At 47.3% G+C, this 19,568-nt stretch overlaps 1 non-coding gene across 1 annotated transcript; it reads left to right on the top strand.

The window, feature by feature from the left end:
- Window positions 1-15,266: 15,266 nt before the first annotated feature.
- Window positions 15,267-15,383, top strand: LOC123860590 (U5 spliceosomal RNA). Its single transcript, XR_006794720.1, has one exon. It is a non-coding gene; the product is annotated as a U5 spliceosomal RNA (small nuclear RNA).
- The last annotated feature ends 4,185 nt before the right edge of the window (window positions 15,384-19,568 follow it).

Raw genomic sequence — 19,568 nt, 5'->3', positions numbered from 1 at the left:
TGGGGGAAGGACCCATTTAGCCCTGATGCGAACCTGAGCATTAGGCATTGTTACTCCATTTTACTTATGAGTAAAACTGAGGTTCTGAGAGATGAAACAACTTGCCCAAGGTCACACCCCCCTCAACAGGCAGAGCTGGGATTTGAACTCAGGTCCGTATTGCTGCAAGTTCTATGCCCTTTCCAGTGCACCAAGCATGACTCTCAGGGGAGACAGAATGAGGTTGGCTTTGACCACTGTGCAGCTTATCCCAGACAAGAGGGGGACAGGCCCTCCTGCACTGCCTAGAAACACCCACACAAGGACCAAGATCTCTTAGGAGAGTTCCCCTGCCTCACCTGCTTGCCTGAGGTAGGGAGTGGGGAAGAGCCCAGCCTGGCCTCTGGCTGAGTCACAGCCCATCTTCCTCCCAAGTCTGACCACTGGCTCCTTCCCAAAGCGAGGACAGAGCCAGCAGCATCACCCAGGTGAGAAGAGAGCCTTCAGCGCCACCTGCTGGACACACAGTAGCAGCAGCTACTGTATCCTCAGAGTAAGTCCTCCCTGGACACCGGGGGGTGGGGGGATATGAGGGAGGCCAGGGAGGGGGCCAGGCTCCCTCTCAGGGGATTAGTTCCTATACTTGACCTTATAAACAGATGTGGGCATTCCTCCCGCCACAAACTTAGAAAGTTATAATTGGAAGCCTCAAAGTAGGAGTCTGACCTTAACAAATACAAATGGATGGATGGAAGGAAGGGAGGGAGGGAGGGAGGGAGGGAGGGAGGAAGGAAGGAAGGAAGGAAGGAAGGAAGGAAGGAAGGAAGGAAGGAAGGAAGGAAGGAAGGAAGGAAGGAAGGAAGGAAGGATGGATTGGATGGACGGTTGGGTGGATGGATAGATAGAGGTGTGTCTGCAGCTGAGGGCCAGGCTAGGAGGAAGGCTGGCTAATCACTGTAGCATGGAAACAAGCAATTTTTTCTTTCTTTCTTTCTTTCTTTCTTTCTTTCTTTCTTTCTTTCTTTCTTTCTTTCTTTCTTTCTTCTTTCTTTCCTCTTTCTTTCTTTCTTCTTTCTTTCTTTTTCTTCCTTCCTTCGTTCCTTCCTTCATTCCTTCCTTCCTTCCTTCCATAGACTCTACACCCAATGTGGGACTCGAACTCACAACCCCAGGATCAAGAGCCACATGCTTCACCGACTGAGCCAGGCAGGGACCCCAACAAAGCAATTTTCTGCTATTTTCTGAGCAATGCCCTGGCTGTTTGAGTCCAAAGAGGAAGATTAGAGGGGGCCAGCTGAGGCCTAAAATCATCCCTATTTCTGATCAGCGGGAAAATTTCATAACAATCATGAGCATTAGTGAGCCTGTGATGGATGCCACTATAAACCTCCCCCATCTTCCGTCTCCCAGCCTAACCGCCCACCCAGCCTCTGCTGAGGGGGTCTGGGGTTACATCGGCCCCAGGGAACCTGGGACAAGGAGACAGCTCAGCCCTAGGGAGGGAAAGGAGGAGATCCAGGGTTGTTCCCACAGCCAACACCTATCAAGCATACCCTTTCTGCCAAATCCTATGCCCAGCACACTGCACACATGGTCTTGTTGACCCTGGTTGTGACCAATGAAGGAGGGAGAGTGAGAAGCTTTAACCCAGAAGGAGGCACCAGCATCCACAGCCCTCTGTCCAGATGGAAATCCCCAGGACCTCGTCCTGTAGACTGCCTTCCGCTGCTTAGGCCACAAAGGGAGGAGCATCAGGGAGGGGTTAAGCAGGCAGCCTCTGGAGCCAGACTGCTAATGCTGAACACTTTCCACGTGCTTATTGGCCATTTGGATATCCTCTTCGGTGAAATGTCTATTCAAATTTTTCCCGGTTTTCTGGTAGATTGTCATTTTCTCATTGATTGGTAGTTCTTTCACATTTTCTGGATAGAAATCCTTTGTCCCATATACGTTTTGCAAATATCTTTTTTCCACCTGGTGATCTTATCTTTTAACTATCTTCATGGAGTCTTATCAGGCCTTCGTTTTAATATTTTAAACGAAGTTATTAGTCTTTTCGTTCATGGAAAAATGTTTTTAGACTCCTCTTTAAAAAATTTTTCGGGGCACCTGGGTGGCTCAGTTGGTTAAGCGACTGCCTTCAGCTCAGGTCATGATCCTGGAGTCCCAGGATCGAGTCCCGCATCAGGCTCCCTGCTCGGCAGGGAGTCTGCTTCTCCCTCTTACCCTCCTCCCTCTCATGCTCTCTGTCTCTCATTCTCTCTGTCTCAAATAAATAAAATAAAATAAAATAAAATAAAATAAAATAAAATAAATTTTCAAGGTCGGGGCGCCTGGGTGGCTCAGTTGTTAAGCATCTGCCTTTGGCTCAGGTCATGATCCCAGGGTCCTGGGATTGAGCCCCGCATTGGGCTCCCTGCTCAGCAGGAAGCCTGCTTCTCCCTCTGCTACTCCCCCTGCTTGTGTTTCCTCTCTCGCTGTGTCTCTCTCTGTCAAATAAATAAAATCTTTAAAAAATATATATTTTTTTCAAGGTCATAAAGTGCTCTCCTAGCTTATCTTTTAGAATACTTCTTGTTTTGCCCTTCACATTTGGGAATTGGCCTGTGTATGTGGTATAAGATAGGTGTCTCCATTTGGATACTCAGTTGATAGAGCCCTATTTCCTAAAAAAAACATTAGTTGTCTAATAGAGGTGTGGTTGTTGTACGTCAGGAGACTCTATACATGTGGCTCTATTTCTGGACTATTTTGTTTCATTTGTCTATTTGTCTGTCCTTGTACCAATACCATATTGCTTCAATTACTGGAGGTTATTCTAAGCTTTAGCACACACAGCTTTATTTTAGCCAATACCATATGTCCTCACCAACATTTGGAGAACTGTTTTTAATTTTAGCTATTCTAGAGAGTGTGAAGTAGCATTTCATTGTACTTTTGTTTTTCTTTTGCTTTTTTTAAAGCAAGCTCCATGCCCAGCATGGAGCCCAATGCGGGGCTTGAACTAACAACCCTGAGATCAAGGCCTGAGCTGAGATCAAGAGTCGGATGCTCAACAGACTGAGCTACCCAGGTGCCCCTCACTGTGGTTTTAATTTCTATTTTCCTAGTGAGAAATGATGTTGAGCACCTTTTATGCGCTTATTGGGCATTCATAGATCCTCTGGGAGTGGGGAGCTGTCCATTCAGATCTTCTGCCCAGTTTTTATTAGGTTCTGTTTTTATTAATGAACTTACAGATTTCCTTATATATTCTGCATACAAGTCCTTTGCCAGATGTGTGGATTGGGAATGTTCTCTCCTAGTTTGTGGCTTGCTTTTTCATTTTCACTGACTTAATGAGCAGAAATTTTTACTGTTAGTGGAATGCAAATGATCTATTTATTTTTATATGCAATGCTTTTTGCTGTTCACTCTAAGTGAATTTCACCTACCCCACAGTTATGAAGATATTCTCCTATGTTTTCATCTAGAAGCTTTATGATCATAGCTTTTATGTTTAGGTTTATGACCCATCTTAATCCCTACTTTGGGGTTAATTTGCACTTCTTTTTCCAGCTTCATAAAGTGGAAGCTTAGAATATTTATTTTTAAATCTTTCATTTGAAGCTATAAACTCCCTTCTAAGGACATTAGCCACATCCCACTATTTTTTATATGTTAGCTTTTATCACCATTGAGTTTAAAATAGTTCCTAATTTCCCTTTTGATTTCTCCTTGGACCACGGATTAATTTAGAAGGGTGTTGTTTAATTATCAAATGTTTAGGGCTTTTCTAGATAACTTAAGGTTTTTTATTTCTAATTTAATTCTCTCATGGTCAGACAACATGCTCTGTAAGATTTTAGTGTTCTCTCTTTGATTTTGTCACTTTGTGCTTCATTACACCTTGAAACTCTGTGACCAATCTTTTAGGATTGTTACGTCTCCCCAATGCAGTGACCCTTTTATCATGATAGAAGTCCTTATTTATCTCTGGCAATATGCCTTGTCTTAACATCCACATTGTTTAATATTAGTACAATGGCACAAGGCTTACAATGCTTACTGGTGCATAATTTTTCATCCTTTTAGCTTCAACCTATTTGTGTCTTTATATTTCAAGTGTATTGAGTATAGCAGCATATCGTTGAGTCTTGCTATCGGATAACCTCTGGCCTTGAATTCATTTCGATTTATTTTTTTTTTAAGATTTTATTTATTTATTTGACAGAGAGAGAGAACACAAGTAGGCAGAGTGGCAGGCAGAGAGAGGGAGAAGCAGGCTCCCCGCTGAGCAGGGAGCCCGATGCGGGGCTCGATCCCAGGACCCTGGCATCATGACCTGTGCTGAAGGCAGCCGCTTAACTGACTGAGCCACCCAGGCGCCCCTTAATATCAGTTTTTTGTTGTTGTTGTTTTTTAAAGATTCATTTATTTATTTGACAGAGAGAGACACAGCGAGAGAGGGAACACAAGCAGGGGGAGTGGGAGAGGGAGAAGCAGGCTTCCCGCTGAGCAGGAGGCCCGATGCGGGGCTCGATCCCAGGACCCTGGGATCATGACCTGAGCCGAAGGCAGACACTTAACAAATGAGCCACCCAGGCACCACTGAATTCATTTAGATTTAATCTAATTACTTATACTGTTGGGTTTAAGTCCATCATCTTTCTATGTGTTTTCTATTTATCCTATCTTCTTCTTTGTTCCTCTTTTGCTGAATTCTTTTTTTTTTTTAAGATTTTATTTATTTATTTGACAAAGAGAGAGACAGCGAGAGAGGGAACACAAGCAGGGGGAGTGAGAGAGGGCGAAGCAGGCTTCCCACGGAGCAGGGAGCCCGATGCGGGGCTTGATCCCAAGGAGCCCATATGTTTTCATCTTCCCTTTGCCTTGACAGAGGGAGAAACTCCATGCTGACCAACTCATTTACTGCCCAGCCCATCAACTTCTGGGAGAAGTATCTGTCTGCTTCTTTTTTTTTTTTTCAAGCTTATTTATTTAAGCAATCTCTACACCCAACCCCAAGATCAAGAGTTGTGTGCTCTACCAACCGAGCCAAAGAGGCACCCCTAGAAAAAGTCCACTTCCTGAGAGAAAGGACAAGGGGGAAAAAGAGTGGGAGGAGGTGGGCAGAGTCTCCCAGAGTTTTCCCAACAAGGAGGCCACAAAAGGAGGGCCAGGCTTTGTGATAAGAGTGATGCAGAGGATATAAACCTTGGACATCTGCCAGGGGTTCATCATCTCAGAGTGTAGAACAAGGTCGGGGGTAATAATGGGCTTTATCAGCAAGGTGTCAGCTGCAAACCCTGCTCATGGGTTCCTACTCTGTGTGGGGCACATGCTCAGTTCCAAGATGAAAAAGACATGGCCTCTGTCTCCCCCTGTGGGGAGAAAGAACACAGCAGGGAAGTCCCAAGAATGCCAGGAAGCAGATGCTCCATGCCAAACATGGGTCGTGAAAAAGAACACCTCCGCTAGAGTGCCCAGGATGGCTTCCTGGAGGAGGAGGCCTGTGAGCTGGGCCTCAGGGGAAGGGTGGAATTTACATAGGAGATAGGCAAGGGATGGACAGCATGAGAAAGGAGAGCAGAAGGGAGCAGTCACGACCCTGGAGCAGCAGGTGGTCTGGAGAAGAACAGAGAGTGCCATACATTAGCAGTTGATGAGGAGAGGTGAACCATTAAGACTGGGTTTGCTGGGTGCCTATGCAGAAGCCCTGGAGGGCAAATCGGGGCTGGGGAGGTATTTTTCTGGCAGTAGGGGCAGCACAGATGAAAACAGGCAGACCAGGTGAGAAGGCCAATGGGCGCTGCCTGCTTGAGTTTAAGGTCTGTCTCTCCAGAGAGGGGGACAGGCCCACGCAGCTTGGCGGGGGGAGGAGGGGGAGTTTGAGAGCAAGTTGGGTGGGGGAGGACTGAGCAGAGGTCCTCCGGGTGGAAGTGGGCAGATCGAGTCAGAGAAAGCCTCCCCGGGAACCACAGTCACACCTGCCATTTACTGAAGGACTCTGCTGGGCCCTGTGGATGACTTTTCTCACGTAATCCCCACATCAGGGCTGTGAAACAGGCATTTTCAACGCAGATGAGAAGACTGAGGCTCAGAGAAGAGAAATAGCTGCCCAAGGGCACACAGCACATGACAAAGTGATTTATTCTGCTGAAATCTGAGGGCTGCGGCGAGCAGGCGAGGACGACGGACGGGTGGCGGCAGGGCAGGTGGGGAGCCCGCGGGAAGGGTGGCGGGGCTGCGCGGCAGGAGCAGAGCCGTGGCACGACCGGCTCAGGTCCGAGCAAAGGGCTGCAGGCCTCGGAGCAGCGGGGGGGCGGGGGGGGGGGGGCTGTCCCCTGCGCGGTCAGGAAGGCCGCCTGCCCACGTTCCCCACCTCCCCGCGCACCCTCGCGCGCCGTCCCACCCGAGTGGGTCTCGCCTCCGCTCCAGTCTTTCGGGTGGCCCGTGGCGTACGGCGGCCACCAGGTCCGGGGCCATCTCGGAGAACTTGTCGGCGCGTGACTCCGTTTGGCTCTGGCAGGCCGCTCACCACACGTAGGCGACGCCGACCATCTCACCTGCGGGTGGGTGTGCAGCGCTTGGCTCCAGAGACCTAGCTGGGTCTTTGGTCCCCGGCCCCGCCCCGGCCCCTGGCCCCGCCTCAAGCCCCGCCTCCGGACCCAGCACCGGCCTCACCCACCCAATCCCGCGCTCAGGTTTAGGCCCCGCCCCCAGATCCCAGCCCCGCCCAGGACCCGGGTTTCCTCTCCGACCCGGCCCCCTTTCCGCCCTAGGACCCTCCCCCGGCGCACTCCCGGCCCCGCCCCTTTCTCCGTGGCAGGTGTCTCTGGACCACACGAGGGGATCGAAGCGAACGTACCGGTTGTTGAACATCTCCACCAGCTGCAGCAGTGTGCAGGCGGCCCACGATGTCAGAGAAGAAAATGGTCCCTGGAGGGAGGAAGGGACACGAGGCTGGACACGACCTCACAGGCCCAACCCCCTTCGCAAAGGGGGAGCCTGAGACCCAACGAGGAAGAGGAACATTTGCCCTAGGCTACCCAGCAAACTATAGGCAGGCCTGGGACTGAAAACTGCGCTTCCAGACTCCCATTCCAGTGCTCCGCTGGATTGGGCTGTGGCTAGAGAGCCTAAGAGGAGCGACTTTGTGCGTTGTGCCCCCGAGGGACTTAGAGGCTGAAGAAGCAGATGTGAAACCTTTTGGATTATTGTTAAGCTTTCCGTTTTATGTGAATGGGGAAGAGTTTCGGCTTTTATTCCCCTGTGCCAACCTTTGCAGCAGGGGCTCTGGGGCCGGAGACACTTCATGGCGGTGGGTAAATACACAGGCTTTGAGGTCACAGAGACGCAGGCTTAAATCCTGGCTCTGTAACTCTGTCTCGCCCGAGCAAGTTACCTAACCTCTCTGAGCCTCCGTTTCCTTCTCTGTGAATGGAACATGACAGAAGTGCCTCCTCCATAGGCTGTATTGAAGATTAATTAAGATAATCTGTATGAGACACTTGATAGAAGTCTGGCATTCACTAAGCACTCAATGGATACCTATTACCATTATTATTCAGGTGGGGTCCCATGAGGAAGGCTCAAAGCAACTTACTCCTCTTACTGGTTCTATTTTACCTATTTAATTTAATTTTATTATTTTATTTTATTATTTTATTTTATTATTTTATCTTATTTTACAGAAGATGAGCAGACTGCTCCATACTCATGGAGGTGGATTGGAGGTGGGAGCATGACCGTTTACAAGGCAGAGCCACATCCTTCACCTCAGGTGACCTTCAGGACAACCTGGTAATTAGGCCAGAGACATTTTAAGTTCTTTCTGGGAGAATATAAGCTCTGTGAAGGCAGGCACTGTGCAACTAATTTTCACGTCTGTATACACCATGAAGTCATGCAAGATCAAGATATGCAATCTTTCCAGCACTCCGGAATGTTCCCTTCGGCCCCTTCCCAGTCATTATGGCCCCAGAGGTAACCACTATTCTGACCTCTATCGCTTGACATGAATTGGTGGGCACTGGTATTTTTAAAAATCTTCCAGAGAGTCTCTAGTGTGCAGCCAGGGTTGAGAGCCAACCATGGTGCAGACAGACGTCTACTGGGTACTGCCTGAGCGCCTGGCATTGCTTGACGCTTTTCACAGGTTAACTCATTTAACCCTCACTCAACCCTGTGAAGTGGGTTCTGTGCTCAGTCCTATTCTCCAGATGAGAAAACTGAGACGGGGGATTTGAATTTGTGCCCGGTGGGGAGATGTTCACCCATGCCATCTTGCAAAGTGGGCTCTGTTGGGAATTAGGGATCAGAGGTGAGGGATACTACAGAAGAGCCAAGGCCAAGGTGGCCTGGATCTGGGCTCATTCCCCACTCCTCGTGTCACCCCGGGTGTCCGTGGCCTCTCCTGCTCCTAGATCTCGGCCACCACGTGCTTTCACCTGCATGCCACAGAGCTGAAACACCCCCATGGCAGCCAGCCACCACTCCCAGCGCGATACCTCGGTACTCAGAGGCCCTGGGTGCAGGGCTGGCCCCAGTGGGTCATCTTCCCGAAGGAAACCAGAATGATGGGGTACAGGAGGCTGGCCACCAGCAGCAGGTTGACCTTCAGGCTGATGGCGGAGAGTACCACCTTGGCCTTGCTGCCCAGCCCCACAGAGCCATACTCCCACCAGTGCTGGCAATGAAAAGACTGGAAGGATCAAGAAGAGAAGGCTGCCCCCCAAACAGGGGCCAGAGGAGGGATAGGGTGACATCCGCCCCCCCAGCAAGTCTGAAGTTGCTCAGGAACCACAAAGCATAGCCAAGGTAGGTGGCACCGTGATCCTGCTGTTCACCCCATGTGGGGGCAGCTGCCCAGCCTCAAGGAAGAATCTCATGGCCACCACAGAGTTGGGAGGGATTCCTCAGGGTCTTCCAGGAGTCAAAGCAGCTAAGAGATGATGCCTGAGAACCGCAAGCTGGGCTCAGAGCCTGACTCCAAGGGCACATGGGGGCTCTGCGCTGCCTCCTCCGCACAGAGCTCACAGACTAAGCCCGGTTCCTTCTCACACCAGGCATGGCGGGCAGGCACCCTCCCCTGCTCCGCCAGACAGAGGGGCCTCCATCCTGCTGGACAGCAGCCTGTCCTGAGAACCAGGATCAGGGTCAGCATCATCCTGGTTCCTAGCAGCAGTAGGTTCATAGTTCATAACAACTGTACCACTCTGATGCAGGATGTTGCTGGTGGGGGATGCTCAGGTGGGGACGAGGATTGTACGGGAAAACTGCTCTAAAGAATAAAGTTGATTAATGTTAAAAAGTCTAATGAATAATATCACAGCAATAAATTTGAGAAGGTAGACAACAGGGATGTATTTCTCGAAAACTATAACATGTCAAAACTGGCATAAGAAAAATTAATCATCTTAAGTAGATCATAGCCAATAAAGAAATTTATATGATAGTCACAACACTTGTAGCCCCAAAGCCCCAAGCCAGAATGGTTAGGGATACAGTCTACCAAACTTTTTAGGAATAATTATATCTTATATTCTACCAGCAGTTCCAGCCATTTGGAAAAATATAAAATTGGATCCATACCTGACACCATATATCAGAATAAACTTCAAACACGTCAGAGAACTAAATGGGGGAAAAAAGAAACCATATAAGGAAAACGAGTGAATTCTTCTTATAATATGCCTGAGGAAACCCCTTCTAACTATGACTCAAAGTCTAGAAAAAATAATAATTTGACTCCATTAAAAAATACTTTTGGGCACGCCTGGCTGGTTCAGTTGGTTAGGCGTCTGATTCTTGATTTCAGCTTAGGTCATGATCTCAGGGTTGTGAGATGGAGCTCCGCATTGGGCTCTGAGCTGGGTGTGGAGCCTGCTTAAGATTTTCTCTCTCTCTCTCCCTCTGCCTGACCTCCCCCCTCTCCATTCACACTCTCTTTCTCTTTCCCTCTTAAAAAAAAATAAAAAATACTTTTGCTTGGCAAAAATGAAAAACAGGAGGAAAATACTAGTGACTTACCTGGCAGATAAAGGACCAATATCCTTAATAAAGAGTTCTTTAAAGTGAATGGGGAAATTTTCCCTTTTTGCAATGTGCTGCTACGAGATGGTAGTACAGGTTTCCAAGAAAAATTGAGAGGAAAAAAAAGACTGGAAACCCAAAAGAAAATGGGCAAAGACACAAACTTAAAATGCACACAAATGGCCTTAAATATACGAAAAGGTGCTCAACTTCTCTTATAAGAAAGAGCAGTGAGGGCGCCTGGGTGGTTCAGTAGGTTAAGGGTCTGACTCTTGGCGTCAGCTCAGGTCATGATCTCAGGGTTGTGGGATCCAGCCCTGCATCCCGCCCCCCCCCCGCCCCCACTCAGCGGGAAGTTGCCTTCAGATTCTCTCCCTCTGCCCCTACCCCCCTGCTCTTTCTCTCTCAAATAATCTAAAAAAAAAAAAAAAAGACACACATATACTCTTAAACATCAGGAAAGAGGATTCCTGCTGTCCCCATATATCAGTTTCCCATTGCTGCTCTAACAAATTACAACAAACTTAGTGGTTTAAAACAACACAAATTTATTCTCTCACAATTCTGGGGTCAGAAGTCTATAATCTGTCTCACTGGGCTAATGTCAAGCTGCTGATGTGGCCGGTTTCTTCCGGAGGCGAAGCTGAATCGTTGCCTTTTCCATCTCTTAGTGGCCCCCTGTGTTCCTTGGCTCACGTCCCCTTCTTTCATCTTCCAAGCACATCACGGCCATCTCTGCTACCGCCTTCTCCTGTTCTGCGGTAAAATCTCCTTCTGACGCCCACCTCATAAGGACCATCTCAAGATCCTCAACATAATCACATCTGCAGAGTCCCTTTTGCGGAACAAGGTATGTGAAAATCAAGGGGGAAACGTGTTTAGAATGGCGGCGGGAGGCCAGCAGGGGGAGCTCTCACGCCCTCCTACTCCGCAACTGCAGACGCCGCAGGAAGAAAGGAACCTTGCGGGTCCAAACCACCTTGGCTACTACTTTACAACCGCGGCAGGAGCAAGAAAGGTTTCCTCCGACCCTGGCAACAGCCCAGCCAATGAGAGACTGTCACAAGTCAGCCAATGAGAAGCCAGTATACTTCCAACTCCCAGTTTCCTCCAATAGACTTTTTGTTTAGAACATCCTTTCCGGGTGCCTGGGTGGCTCAGTTGGTTAAGCGACTGCCTTCGGCTCAGGTCATGATCCTGGAGTCCCGGGATCGAGTCCCGCATCGGGCTCCCTGCTCAGTGGGGCGCCTGCTTCTCCCTCTGACCCTCCCCCCTCTCATGTACTCTGTCTCATTCTCGCTCTCTCAAATAAATAAATAAATCTTTAAAAAAAAAAAAAAAAAGAACATCCTTTCCAACTTCCCCCTTTTCTCTATAAAAGAAGTCCTCTTGTTTGTTCTCCAGAGTTGCTTTTGGGGTTGCCGTACCTCGTTTGTTCCAGATTGCAATTGTCTCTTATTCCCTAATAAATGCATTTTTGATGGTAAATTAACTGGCAGCTTTATTTTTAAGGCTAACAGGTGACACAGTTTCCAGGGATCAGAACCTGAAGATTTGGGGCACCATTACTCAGTCTCCCACACCCTCCTCCTGTTCACATGAGACCTGAAGTCAGGGCACAGGGATTGGAAGATGTAATCGGGTAGCCACCTGCCAGCCTTGACCTGTTTGCCCTGTTTTACTTGGGCACTACGGTGTACTCAAAAGATTCAGCAGATAAAATACATAAACTGGAACTAGATCTGCAGATAGCAATCGATCTTGAGAACATAATGTTGCATGAAGAAGGCAAGTTGCAGAACGATTAAAATATAAACATTACTTTAAAAAGCACAACATCAATGTTTGTGTATGGGAGCAAATGAGACGGGGGAGGTACAAATGCAGGATTCAGCTATATATGTGTGTGGTTTTGTTTATTTTTAAAATTTTTACTTATTTAGAAAGAGAGCTTGCATGAGTGGGGGAGGGGCAGGGGAGAGAGAATTTCAAGCAGGTTCCCTGCTGATCAAAAAGCCCAACGTGAGACTTGATCTCAGGACCCTGAGATCATGACCTGAGCCGAAATCAAGAGACTAATGGTCAGCTGAATGAGCCACCCAGGCGCCCCAGGTTTTGTTTATTTTTAAAAAACAGACCTAAAGGGGTGCCTGAGTGGCTCAGTCGTTAAGTGTCTGCCTTCCGCTCAGGTCATGATCCCAGGCTCCTGGGATCCAGCCCTGCATCGGGCTCCCTGCTCCCCCGGAAGCCTGCTTCTCCCTCTCCCGCTCCCCTTGCTTGTGTTCCCTCTTTTGCTGTCTCTCTCTGTCAAATACATAAATAAAATCTTAAAAAAAAAAAAAAAAAAACCAGACCTAAAGCACATTTGGAGAAATGTTGACACCTCTTAGATCCAGGTGTGAGGTGCATGTTTGTTATACTTTTCTGTGGAATTAGAAATATTTCGTTATGGTTCTTTTTTAAATTATTTTTTATTTTTATTTTTAAGTAGGCTCCACTCCCACTGCAGAGCCCAACGTGAGGATTGGACTCATGACCCTGAGATCAAGACCCAAGCTGAGATCAAGAGCCAGATGCTTAACTGACGGAGCCAACCGGCGCCCCCTGATGATTCTTTTTTTAATGAATAAAAGAAGTGAGCAAGTGGAGACAAAAAGAAAAATAAGAACTTTTTCACTATAGACCTTAGTTTCACCTGATGAAAAATGCATGTTCAAGACTCTGATGCTTGAATTTGTCTCAAGATTTGTGAAGCATTGTCTAATTACTTAAGCCATTTAGAAAAAGTCTTAGTGTGAAAATTAATTCAATGTTGTCCTAGTGATGTAAATGCATTGATAGTAAAGGTTAGTGAGCTTCTTTCTTTCTTTCTTTTTTAAGAATCATTTTAAAATGAATAGGTTGGGGACACCTGGGTGGCTCAGTCAGTTAAACGTCTGCCTTCAGCTCAGGTCATGATCCCAGGGTCCTGGGATCGAGCCCCACATCAGGCTCCCTGCTCAGCGGGGAGTCTGCCTCTCCCTCTGCCTGCCGCTACCCCTGCTTGTGCTCTCTCTCTCTCTCTGACAGATAAATAAAATCTTTAAAAAATAAAATAAAATAAATAAAATGAATAGGATGACTTGTTCTCTTCTGGCCTCAAGAGGGTGGTTTTTTTTATCATTGTGGTAAAATATATGTAACAAAATTTGCCATTGTAACAGTTTTTAAGTGTACAGTTCATGGCATTAAATACATTCACAATGTTGTACAAACATCATCACTTTTTCCAAAATTTTTCATTACCCCAAACAGAAAGTACCTGTTATCCAATAATTCCTTATCCCCCCCACACACACTTATGCCAGCCCCTGGTACCCTCTGATCCATTTCCTCCCTCTATAAATTTGCCTGTTCTCAATAGTTCATGGAAGTGGGGTCATACGATATGTCCTTTTGTGTCTGTCTTTCTTTCTTTTTGTTTTTTAAGATTTTATTTATTTGAGAGAGAGAGACACAGCGAGAGAGGGAACATAAGCAGGGGGAGTGGGAGAGGGAGAAGCAGACCTCCCACCGAGCAGGGAGTCCGATGCAGGGCTCGATCCCAGGACCCTGAGATCATGACCTGAGCCGAAGGCAGACGCCTAACGACTGAGCCACCCAGGCGCCCCTGTGTCTGTCTTCTTCTACTTAGCATCTTTTCAAGGTTCATCCCTGTTGGAGCATGATCAGAATTTCCTTCTTCTTAAAGCTGAATAATATTGGATGGATGCACCACATTTTCTTTATCCATTCATCTGTTGATGGACACTTGGGTCGTTTCCACCTTTTGGCAGCTGTGAATGTTGTTACTATGAACATGGGAGCACAAGTATCCAAGTCCCTGTTTCCAAATCTGTTGGATGTATACTTAGGAGAGCAATTGCTGGGTCATAAGATCATGCTGCGTTTAATTTTTTTAAGATTTTATTTTTAAGGGGTACCTGGGTGGCTCAGTCTTTAAGCATCTGCCTTCGGCTCAGGTCATGATCCCAGGGTCCTGGGATCGAGCCCCGCATCGGGCTCCCTGCTCCGTGGGGAGCCTGCTTCTCCCTCTCCCACTCCCCCTGCTTGTGTTCCCTCCTTGCTGTATCTCTCTCTGTCAAAGAAATAAATAAAATCTTAAAAAAAAAAAAAAAAAGAGTTGCAGTCTTCACTGACTGAGCCAGCCAGGTGCCCCTAATGCTCAGCTCCTTAATTCACCTCCCCAAAACTGTTTATCTCTACAGGGGCCACATTAGCCAGAATGGTTGTCCCATAGTGGTCGTCAGCCTAGCCTGCATCAGAGTCACCTGGGGGACTCGTGCAATCTCGCCTTGCAGGGCCCCACCCCCAGGGTTTCAGATCCAGTAGGTCTGGCCAGGGACCCAAGAATCTGGGACTCTGGCAGGTACCCACGTGACACTGACCTGCTGCTCTGGGGACCACGGGGAGGGAACCACTGCCTTAAAACACTCATCTGGTTACGTTGGTCTCTTTTAAAACTCTTGAGTGCCTCGCCATTGCCCTCAAGGTAAATCCAAGCTCATTTCTTGGCACTGAGGACCATCTGCGGCCCTCATCCTCTGGCACTGCCCAGAAAGCCCTCACCGCCCGACTTGTATGGATCCTGTAATGCTTTGCCCAGATGGCACAGAACAGTCTGTTATCGTGCTCACCATGCACACCTAGCTCCCCCCATCACAGACACGCTCCTTGAGGATGAAATGTTGGGGATACCGCTCTATCCCTAGAGCCCAGCCCAGGGTTTAACACAGTGCTCAGCAAATTGTTGTTGAATGAATTAATGAATGAACGTAAATATTTTCAAGTTTTATTTTATTATTATTTTATTTAAGTACAAAAGACATTTTTACTTGGAGTCAAGATTTATAAAACAAGAGTCAGACTTTTTCTGGTTGGACTAAACTCGTCTATAATCCCGAAAATCTGGCCTCCGCTCTGCCCCCTGGCGATAGTCCCAGTCCCAGCAGGAAAACGAATGTACTATTTAAGGCATTTCCAGGAACCGGGGCGGGACGAACGGAGGTTCATTTGCATACCCAAAATGCATTGCACACCGGACAATTTCTGACTTAGAAATGACTAGATTTTCCTTTTTTCCTTTGAATTATTTTTTCCCCCAAATAAGGCTACTCTCACAGAATTGTCCGGGAGAAAGACAGAAATCACTAGTTCTTTCGAGCAAAGAGTCACCATCACTGTGTTCGGGGTAACAGTTACCCGAGGGATGTGTGCGGTAAGCAACGAGCATACTCTGGTTTCTCTTCAGATCGCATAAATCTTTCGCCTTTTACTAAAGATTTCCGTGGAGAGGAACAATTCTGAGTTTTTAGCCAATTTTTTGAGGCCTTGCGCTTTGCAAGGCTACTAACGTTGTTCAATAAAAGACAAAATTAGGTTTGGTTAGCGGCTTATTTAGGGTTTTGTTAACAAACCTTACGTGTTTTCTTTTTTTTCCGCACCGGAAACTGTGCGTGTTCAAGATCGCGGTTTCCTAAGCGTGTTGTGGGGGGGTTTTCACAATGAGGCATCAGGCAGTACCACGTCTCCTGTGAAAATCTGAGCTCCGTTCTCTGAACAGAGCTCAGCTACAAAAAACTAGAACCTTCTTGAAAGTTTGCTGTGCTCAAAATGTTTACAGGCTGGAAACCGCCACCAAGCACCGACTTCCCTTTGCTCCCAGGCCTCGCGCAGAATCTAGCACAGATACTTACTTGCTCAACAGAGAAACATCCAGTTAACCTGGTTTTGCCCAGACTTTGGATAAAACTTTTTTTCTAAAAAGGTGACTGGTGCATGGGGCATATCTATTCACAAACACTTTTCAAGGAGATAAATGCCCGGCAAGGCCCGGCACCCTTCTGGTTCTGGCTCTGACTGTTGCATTTATTGTAAGCCCTTTTTTTTTTTTTTTTGGCTGCTTTTTTCTAAGACATATTTATAAGCATTGCTGTTGGTTTTGTTTTTTGTTTTCCTGCTAAGTTCATTAAAACCAGAGCTGGATCATTTGTGAAAAATCGGAATGAGAAAGACTTTTGATCATGGTTATAATGGATTTGATAAAACTCTAGAGGAAGTTAATTTTTTAACCAATTCCATTGGCCAGAATTTAGCTTTGCTATCCCGCCTGGTGTGGGGTAGGCTGGGAAATGTAGTCTTTCCCCTAGGCAGCCATGAGCCCTGCTAATGGTGTGAGACTCCAGGAGGGAGGGAGGGAGTGAATCCTGGGGAAGAAAACTAGCAGTGTTTGAACCAGCAAAGGAGGGAGGGAATCCATCCCGAAGTTCCCTCCTTGAGTTTCTCCACCTCCCAGGCCAGTTCTTCCTGCCTCGTTCCTAGGCCCTTTTGATGTCCCCCCTCCTTTTTTAAAGATTTATTTATTTGAGAGGGAGGGGGGAGGCGTAGAGGAAAAGGGAGAGAGAGTCCCAAGGGGACTCCACGCTGAGCACGATGCTGAGCAAGATGCGGGGCTCAATCTCATGACCCTGAGATCATGACCTGAGCCGAAACCAAGAGTCGGTGGCTTAACCAACTGAGCCACCCAGGCACCCCTTGATGTCCCTTTGTGTAGATGACCATGGCCCTGGTTAGGGTGCCTGAGGCAGTTCCCCTCAGTCCAGCCCTGCTGCCCTGGTCCCCGCATTTGTCACCAGGGAGACCTCTTGACCCGCTGAACTCAGAGCTGACCTCCTGAACTCAGGAAACTCCTAGAAGCTTCTGCCTGTCCATTTCATCTTTTAGAAACTAACAAACCGAGGCGCCTGGGTGGCTCAGTCGTTAAGCGTCTGCCTTCGGCTCAGGTCATGATCCCAGGGTCCTGGGATCGAGCCCCGCATCGGGCTCCCTGCTCTGCAGGAAGCCTGCTTCTCCCTCTCCCGCTCCCCCTGCTTGTGTTCCCTCTCTTTCTGTGTGTCTCTCTGTCAAATAAATAAATTCTTAAAAAAAAAAAAAAAAAAGAAAGAAACTAACAAACTGCTGAAACAGGAAAAGAAACATCTGGGAACCATACCTGTCCAGGTGAGTCAGTGCCCACAGGTATCTCAGCCTCATTATAAAATTACGTCCCTCTCTAAATATCCATCCCAAACCCCAATAAAAGGAGCCTGCTTCCCCCTTGCCTGGGGAGTCACAGCTTTGGAAACTATTCCTTGAGGTCTCCTTATTTGTACAAATAAAGTGACCTTGCAAGGCAGGCACCTGCCCTCCGTGTGGTCTGGGTCTACAGCTCACCAAGGAGCGGGCTCATGTTGTCCGGTGATGTATTCAAGCCCTAGCAGGGTCATTTTCCTTTCTTTCTCCCCAGCAAACTGCTCCTCACTTGCTGGCTCGGGTCAGTCAGAATTAAATGCTGGCGGCCAGTGCCGTCTCTGTATATCCCATGCAGGGGTTTTAAATTTGTTTGTTGTTCACCTTTGGCAAAAACAACCTAGTGTAATGAGCACCCCCAAGCACCCAGATTACAGTCTCAAAATGCCATTCCTTGGTCAAAGGAAGCGGGCTCCTTGGAAAAATGGAGAGTGCAGACTCGAGCCAGGAAATGTGCCCCTTATTACAGAGGCTCCCAAAAGCCAAACATGATATCGATGGACCATTAAGAAGATTCATACATTCAAAGGATAGAGACATCTCCAATCTATTTAAATCTATGAGTTCGGGGTATCTGGGTGGCTCAGTCGTTGGGCGTCTGCCTTCAGCTCAGGTCCTGATCCCAGGGTCCTGGGATCAAGCTCCGCATCAGGCTCCCTGTTCGGCGGGAAGCCTGCTTCTCCGAACTCTCCCACTCCCCCTGCTTGTGTTCCCTCTCTCGCTGTGTCTCTCTCTGTCAAATAAATAAATAAAATCTTAAAAAATATATCTATCGGTTCATAAAAATACTAAATCTGAACTAACTGGTCACTGTGCTGATTGACTTTTGGTGTCTGCTTGACTGGGCTAAGAGATGCCCCCAGAGCTGGTAAAACATTATTTCTGGGTGTGTCTGTGAGGGTGTTTCTGGAAGAGGGTAGCGTCTGAACCAATGGACTGAGTAGATGGTCCTTCCAAGTGGGTGGGCCTCACCCAACCTGTTGAGGGCCTGAATAGAGCACAAAGGTAGAGGAAGGGCAAATTGGCTCTTTTTCACTAGAGCTGGGGACACATCTTCTGCCTTTGGACATCAGCTCCTGGATCTTGGCCCTAATTTCCACTGACATCACCAGCTTTCCTGGGTCTTCATCTGCAGATGGCAGATCATGGGACTTCTCAGCCTCCATAACTTCATGAGCCAATTCCCATCATAAACCTCCTCTTATATCTATCTATTTATCTCCCATTTGGCTATTTGTGTGTATGTTAAACATGAGCCATAATTTTAAAGTTTAAAATATATTTAAGAAAAATTTTTTAACATTTTGTTAAGTAATTTCTACACCCAACGTGGGGCTCGAACTTACAACCCTGAGATCAAGAGTCACACGCCCTACCAACTGAGTCAGGCGCCCCTAAATATATAAACATTTTATTTATTTAAGAGAGAGAGAGCATGAGGGGGAGAGGGGCAGAGGGAGAAGCAGACTCCCCACTAAATGGGGAGCCCGACACGGGAGATCCCAGGACCCCGAGATCATGACCTGAGCAGAAGACAGACGCTTAACCGACTGAGCCACCCAGGCACCCACCCCTAAATATAGATATATATTTTAAAGATTTTATTTATTTATTCATGAGAGACAGAGAGAGAGAGAGAAGCAGAGGGAGAAGCAGGCTCCCAAGGAGCAGGGAGCCCGATGCGGGACTCGATCCCAGGACCCTGGGATCATGACCTGAGCCAAAGGCAGACACTTAACCATCTGAGCCACCCAGGAGCCCACCCCTAAATATATTTTTAAAACAAATTTGTGAGTGGTAACATGTGCTTCTTCATTAATAGATTAAATAGATAAAATAATAGATAAATAAATTAAATAAATAGGGTCAAGTGGCAAGTCTAAGGACTACCATAATTTCAAAGTTATGATGAACATGAGCAATATTTCAAGATCTCTGCAGCAACCATAATGGGACATGAATGCTGTGATTTCTACTTGAGACAATGACCTAAATGCCAAAGTTAATCATGGGAGGAGATGCTAAATTTCAGTTAGAGGTTAGTGAAAATAAAGATGAATTTCCGATCCATGTTTGCAGCCCCTCTGAATTCTGTCCATGGGTTTCGGAGCTCTGGGCTGCATTCTTTTGCCTCCACGTATTCAGTACAAACCATCCCCTGTGTGGGTAGAAGGTTTTGAATTTATCAAAGCACATTCACGCACAGTCATTTATTTAGTGGGACTTCCTGACCATCTTATGAAGTTGGAAGGTGCTATTAGACCCATTTTATAGGTGGGAACCTGGAGGATAAACGCTTAACTCACTTCTTTGAGGTTGCACGATGATAATGACCAAGCTGGAAATGGAACCAGGTCCCCTAACTCCCGGCCCACTGCTGACTCTTTTATATTCAGCTCCCTTCCCCGGAAATGCTGTTTAATGACATTTTCACGAAGTTTTTGTTTGTTTGTTTGTTCTTTAAA

The sequence above is a fragment of the Mirounga angustirostris genome, unplaced genomic scaffold (genome assembly GCF_029215605.1).
Source record: "Mirounga angustirostris isolate CCGP_5_RB_7025 unplaced genomic scaffold, mMirAng1.0.hap1 SCAF_4, whole genome shotgun sequence".
In the NCBI taxonomy this organism is placed as follows: domain Eukaryota; kingdom Metazoa; phylum Chordata; class Mammalia; order Carnivora; family Phocidae; genus Mirounga; species Mirounga angustirostris.
Note: the sequence above shows the minus strand (reverse complement) of the source record. Positions and strands in the feature narration are given on the sequence as shown.